Consider the following 7,207-nt stretch of genomic DNA (forward strand, 5'->3'; position numbering starts at 1 on the left):
TTTACCCCAGCAGAGATGGCCAAAGAACCATTTCAAAAATGGCTGGGAGTTGCCAATTTAATTCTCCACAATTCCTTGGAGTGCCTGGCCTAATGTCATTATACGATGTTGTGGCAAATTAAAATGTAGGCTCACAAGCCCAGTTGCCTGGTGTGAAGGGCCTGCCGTAGGCCTCACTGCTAGTGGGTCCTGATGGGGCATGGAAGCCGCCCTAGGATGCCAAATGCTGACACCACACCTGGCATGGGAGCTGTGGGTTACCTTCTGCCCGCGTCTGGAATTTTCATTGAAGAAGCTGGAGATGTTAGAAATATTCATCACTGTTGTGGATCTTTAGTTTCATCCAATTTTCTTCAGATTCCCTCCCCCACTCTACTGTATCCTTTCTCCCCCTCCAAAATCTCGTGGAAGAAGCAATCAGCAGGGTGCCAGCTGATCACATTTCAGATGGGCTGCTACATTCGCTTGAATTAGCAAGCATCTATTTTTAGGCGAAATTTTCCTTACAGGTACATAACAAACAGTACACAAGGGAGCAGCTAATTAACTGATTCTGTCCGTTAGAGAGTTGCCTCAAAAGGTCAAACTATTCTCAGGTCTGTGCCAGCAAAAACAGCTGTCAACGGTTTGATCATCTCTCTGCTAATTATAAGGAAAGTTTTTAATGCCTTGGTCTTTGTTGGGGCAATTAGTAGGCCTACTCATGCCTTTACCGTAACGTCTTCTCTAAACCTTATGGTAACGCTTTGGAAATTCCAGCTCAGTCCCTGAGATCATCTGCAGGTGTGTCTTTGGTTGTTCCTCAAGTTGGAGAAGCTCGATTGACAACAAAGAAAAGCAGAGCCTTTAGTGTCATCAGCCCAGTCCTGTGGAACACCCTGCCACTGGAGATTCAGCATGCGCCTTCTGTGTCAACTTTTAAATGCCAACGGTGCCCTTCAGCTCTCTATATTGGACAAAGAGGCCAAACCCTACGCCAAAGGATAAATGGACATAAATCTGACATCAGGAATCACAAGACAGAGAAACCAGTAGGAGAACACTTCAATCTCCCAGGACATTCTATACAAGATCTCAAAGTAGCTGTTTTATTACAGAAAAATTTCAGAAACAGACTGGAAAGAGAAGTTGCTGAATTGCAACTCAATACCAAACTTAAAACCATGGAGAGACCTGGTCTGAATAAGGACACTGGACTCTTATCTCATTATATATGATAAAGCTTTCTTTAGCACCTCAGCCCTTGCTTTTTCCTGTAGACCAATTGCAGTCATTAACAGTCATCAACAGGTTTACCACTCCTATCAGCCAATCACCCATTCCCACCACCCTTCTGAGTAATACCCCCCCCACCCTCTGACCATACATAAAGGTCTGGTGAAACCTTTTGTTTCATAGAATCATAGAATTGTAGAGTTGGAAGAGACCACAAGGGCCATCCAGTCCAACCCCCTGCTGAGCAGGAAACACCATCAAAGCATTCTTGACATATGCCTGTCAAGCCTCTGCTTAAAGACCTCCAAAGAAGGAGACTCCACCACACTCCTTGGTAGCAAATTCCACTGCCGAACAGCTCTTACTGTCAGGAAGTTCTTCCTAATGTTTAGGTGGAATCTTCTTTCTTGTAGTTTGAATCCATTGCTCCGTGTCCGCTTCTCTGGAGCAGCAGAAAACAACCTTTCTCCCTCCTCTATATGACATCCTTTCATATATTTGAACATGGCTATCATATCACCCCTTAACCTTCTCTTCTCCAGGCTAAACATACCCAGCTCCCTAAGCCGTTCCTCATAAGGCATCGTTTCCAGGCCTTTGACCATTTTGGTTGCCCTCCTCTGGACACGTTCCAGTTTGTCAGTATCCTTCTTGAACTGTGGTGCCCAGAATTGGACACAGTACTCCAGGAGAGGTCTGACCAGAGCAGAATACAGTGGTACTATTACTTCCCTAGATCTAGATGCTATACTCCTATTGATGCAGCCCAGAATTGCATTGGCTTTTTTAGCTGCTGCATCACACTGCTGACTCATGTCAAGTTTGTGGTCTACCAAGACTCCTAGATCCTTTTCACATGTACTGCTTTCAAGCCAGGTGTCACCCATCCTGTATTTGTGCCTTTCATTTTTTCTGCCCAAGTGTAGTACCTTACATTTCTCCTTGTTAAAATTCATCTTGTTTGCTTTGACCCAGTTGTCTAATCTGTTAAGGTCATTTTGAAATGTGATCCTGTCCTCTGGGGTATTAGCCACCGCTCCCAATTTGGTGTCATCTGCAAACTTGCTCAGGATGCCCTCAAGCCCATCATCCAAGTCATTGATAAAGATGTTGAATAAGACTTCTTCAGTGTATCTGAAGAAGTGTGCATGCACACGAAAGCTCATACCTATGACAAACTTAGTTGGTCTCTAAGGTGCTACTGGAAGGATTTTTTTTATTTTGTTTTTGCTGAAAACTTTTCTGTCCTGCCACGGCTATGCAGGTGATTAAGAGTATGTTCCCTACAATGGACTAGCAATCCTTGTTTTATAGAACACAATTATTTATCTTGTTTTTTTTGAATATTTATTGAATTTTATAACAAATAATGATACAAATTTCATTCATCATGTTATTTACAATGATTCTCCCTCTCCTCCCTGGACTTCCCTCAACTCCCCCTCTGCTGACTTATTTAGTTTTATTTATTGTATCCTGATCAAACTTATGCATTCTTAAGGAAATCAGCCCTGAGTGCTCACTAGAAGGACAGATCCCGAAGCTGAGGCTCCAATACTTTGGCCACCTCATGAGAAGAGAAGAATCCTTGGAAAAGACCCTGATGTTGGGAAAGATTGAGGGCACTAGGAGAAGGGGACGACAGAGGACGAGATGGTTAGTGTTCTCGAAGCTACGATCATGAGTTTGACCAAACTGCAGGAGGCAGTGGAAGACTCTGGTCCATGGCATGCTCTGGTCCATGGGGTCACAAAGAGTCGGACACGACTAAACAACTAAACAACAACAAAATTGTATCCTGCTTTTCCTACATGCTTTTATCCTGTTTTAAACTTTTTGTGATTTTATTGTTTGGTTTTTATGTTTTTATATTGTTGAAAACCACTGTGCTATATCTTTGTTTTCTCCTGGCACCTAAAGATATGCAATGAAGGTGCCAGGCGGGCATTCCAGAAGCAGAGAGCCACCTCAGAAAAGGCCCACTCTCATGTTGCCACCCTCAGGATCTCTTGTGGAGGGGGCACATTAAGAAGGGCCTATACAGTGCTAATCCTACTAAGAGTAGACCCAATGAAGTCAATAGACATTTCTAATGAATTTCAGAGGGTCTGTTCAAAGTAGAACTTAGTTGGATACCACCCATAGGCAAAGGGTACGGTCCTGTTTGCTTCGATGGGAGTAACACTACAATCATACTGAATTCAGTGGGGATTAATCACTGGTGAATGAGGTTAATATTGTAGCATAAGCATCCTTGAATTTAGTAGCACTTCTGAATTCTAGGGACACAGGTGGCGCTGTGGGTTAAATCACAGAGCCTAGGGCTTCCTGATCAGACGGTCGGCGGTTCGAATCCCTGCGACGAGGTGAGCTCCCGTTGCTCGGTCCCAGCTCCTGCCAATCTAGCAGTTCGAAAGCACGTCAAAGTGCAAGTAGATAAATAGGTACCGCTACAGCGGGAAGGTAAACAGCGTTTCCGTGTGCTGCTCTGGTTTGCCAGAAGCGGCTTTGTCATGCTGGCCACATGACCTGGAAGCTGTGCGCCGGCTCCCTCGGCCAATAATGCGAGATGAGCGCCGCAACCCCTGAGTCGGTCACGACTGGATCTAATGGTCAGGGGTCCCTTTACCTTTACCGTTACTTCTGAATTCTATAGGATTCTGCTGCAAATCTGGTGAACCAGCACTATACCAAACAAGGAAGCTAATGTGCCGTTTAAGCCATTTACTGGGCAAAATAAGAAAAGGAGGAGGGAACCCATTAAAGATCTTCTCCCTTCTATAAACACCCACCTCTAATAAATGGCATTCAATGAAACACCAAATCTGCAGTCATTTTCTTTCTCCTTGCTCATTTCATTTTACCTTATTGACAACAGATTTCTCATGGCCCAGTTTTTGTTGTTGTTCCTTTTCAATAAAGGCTCTGTGGGTGTACAACATACTTGCTGCAACATTGTTCTGCAGTGCTCGAAGTGATTCCGTTGAAGGGGGTCCTTGATCATCCCACTTCGCATCTCTAGTGTAAAATTCAACAGTCAAAGCCACTGCTCCAGGCTGGCGAGTGCTCTGTGTTTAATTAAATTAGATTAACTACATCATTCGGCAAACATCCCCTTTTGTCTCTTCCAGTGCAATAAATAGCGTTATCTTAATCTCTCATTCCTCATTGCGGTTTGCGCTGCAACCACACGGTGGTGCCAAACGGCTTAAGAAAGGGAAGGACTGCTTGTTCAGTTTTGCAAACAAAAAAAAAGTTTAATTTAGTATACACTGTAAGTCAGGGCAGCTAACAGTGAGTTTGGGCCCCAGTAAGGGGGGAGGGACCATTTGAGACCCTCAGCAAAGGTGAACCAGCTAAATATATTTACATGGGATATAAAATTATCTCATTTTTATATGAATAATAAATATGACAATGTTGTACCTGCTGAGAATGTTAACAGGTACAAACAGAGCTGTATTCAAATGTAATAAATCATTTGATAATGGTGCTTGTGCATCGCCCATAGCTGCCAAGTTATCCCTTTTTTAAAGGGATTTTCCCTTATGCTGAATAGGCTTCCTCGCGAGAAAAGGGAAAACTTGGCAGCTATGGCATCGCCAAAGCAGAGATAATTAATGATTTCGGCAGGGTGTCCGATTTTAAGATGAACATGGAAAAGACAAAACTTATGGTAAAAAATTTACAAGAACAAAAAGAACTTCAGGAGAAGGTTGGCCTACAGATTGTCAAGGAAGCAAAATATTTGGGTATAGATCTAACTATGAAGAATATTAATCTGTTTAAAAATAACTATGAAAAAGTTTGGAAGGGAATAAGAAAAGATTTGAAACCTGGAGCAGACGGTTATCAATATGGGGAATAATCTCCATAATAAAGATGAATGCTTTGCCAAAAATGCTATATTTGTTCCAAACAATACCAATTATAAACAAAGAAAATTGCTTCGAAGAATAGAGGAAAAATATAACGAGATTCATATGGCGGCGGGGGGGGGGGGGAACTACGGATAAAATATAAATTATTGACGGAAAGAAAAGAAAGGGGAGGATTGGCATTGCCAAAATTAAAATTATATTATGAAGCAGAATGTTTGATATGGGTAAGAGATTGGATTAGATTGGAAAAAACTAATATATTAGATCTTGAAAGTTTTAACAATAGGTATGGATGGCATGCATATCTCAATTATGAGAAGGTAAAGTTTAACAAAGAATTTATAAATCATATACTTAGAAGTGCACTATATAAGGTCTGGAACAAATATAGACTACAGTTGTCCGAGCAGAGCGATGGAGGTGGAGACGTTCCTTCAGGTATACTGGACCGAGGCCGTTTAGGGCTTTAAAGGTCAGCACCAACACTTTGAATTGTGCTCGGAAACATACTGGGAGCCAATGTAGGCCTTTCAAGACCGGTGTTATGTGGTCTCGGCAGCTGCTCCCAGTCACCAGTCTAGCTGCTGCATTCTGGATTAATTGTAGTTTCCGGGTCACCTTCAAAGGTAGCCTCACATAGAGCGCATTGCAGTAGTCCAAGCGAGAGATAACTAGGGCATGCACCACTCTGGCGAGACAGTCCGCGGGCAGGTAGAATACATGAAGAATTAAAGAAGATGCTGAAAATATCAATAATTAAAAAACCAGAGATATAGCTCCTTGGATTGATAGGGGAAGAGATACCACTGGGGGCAGTGGGGGGGAATCTTCTTATATGCAAGCTAGAGAACTGATTGCTGCTAAATGGAAATCACAAACTCTACCTTCAAGGGAGGAATGGAATTTTAAATTAAATGAATACTTAGCTATGGCAAAACTAACAGCTATTATAAGAAATCAATCGAATCAAAAATTTTAAAAGGAGTGGAAATGTTTTGATGAATATATGGAAAAATATTGCTCAAAAGAAGATATGCTAATATGCCTAGATTAAAATGTAAAGTATCTGAGGGAATGTCAGTTAGTAAGGAAGGACAATAATAACACATAGATGAATTGAGAAGTTTGCAGAATGCAAAGATAAGTGTAATCTCAGAATGTAGAGGAAATTGAGTGGGGGCGGAGGGAAGCGGGGGGAGGGACGCCACTAAAAGAACACAAGCAAATAAAGGAGAAACTACACAAACAAAGCTGGCATCAAGCTCAACATTTATTAAGCGAAACAGAAACATCGTCACCTACTCCCACCCCCATCCACCCTCCCAACCCCTAACTACCTCGTTTCCCCTCTTTCTTCTTAGTGTCTTAACAAATGAAACCGATTTGCAAAAATGATACATGTAAAAATACGAGTGACACTGCACACACCTTTGTAATTCAAGACATCTTTAATAAAAAATACTTAAAAAAAAGAATATCACGTTTGATTGAGGATATAAATGATAAATATATGTGGGGATGGGGGTGATGTTGTGATGGCTTTGGTATATTTGCATTGTGATATAATAGGGAATAAAATTTAAAAAATTAAGAAAAAGGGCGCTTGTGGAAATCTCCGGTGGAAATATGGTGTTCTGCTGCTGCTGCTGCAAGTGCTTGGATTAGATGCGGGTTTGTTTTTGAGACCACTGTTGCTGAAATAGTGTGAATACAGGGATGCTTCGAAGCTGTCTTTATTAGCCAACCAGATTGACTACCACGTTGAGGACTGAACCAGAAGAATTCTGCAGGAACCCAGAAGAGACCTGTGGGGTGGATTAGAAAAGTGGCGTGGCATACCCGCCAATCCTTTAGGATTAGCTAGAGTAATACTGGCAAGCCAGTACAGTGACAGGTCGGGTGTGTGTGAAGATATGGGTCAGCTGTGCTAGGAGAGGCTGGATGCATCTGGAGAGGTTGGGGTTGAACTGGTTAGAACAGGCTGAAAGGGGAAGACCAGGATGGGTCACACTTGGGTTAGGGAGAAACAATGCAAGCAGGTAGAGCCAGGGGAAAAATACTGAGAGTCACAAGATTGAGAGGAGGAGGATATTTGATGAGTGAGACATGTG

The sequence above is a fragment of the Zootoca vivipara genome, chromosome 2 (assembly GCF_965207765.1).
Source record: "Zootoca vivipara chromosome 2, rZooViv2.hap1.1, whole genome shotgun sequence".
NCBI lineage: Eukaryota > Metazoa > Chordata > Lepidosauria > Squamata > Lacertidae > Zootoca > Zootoca vivipara.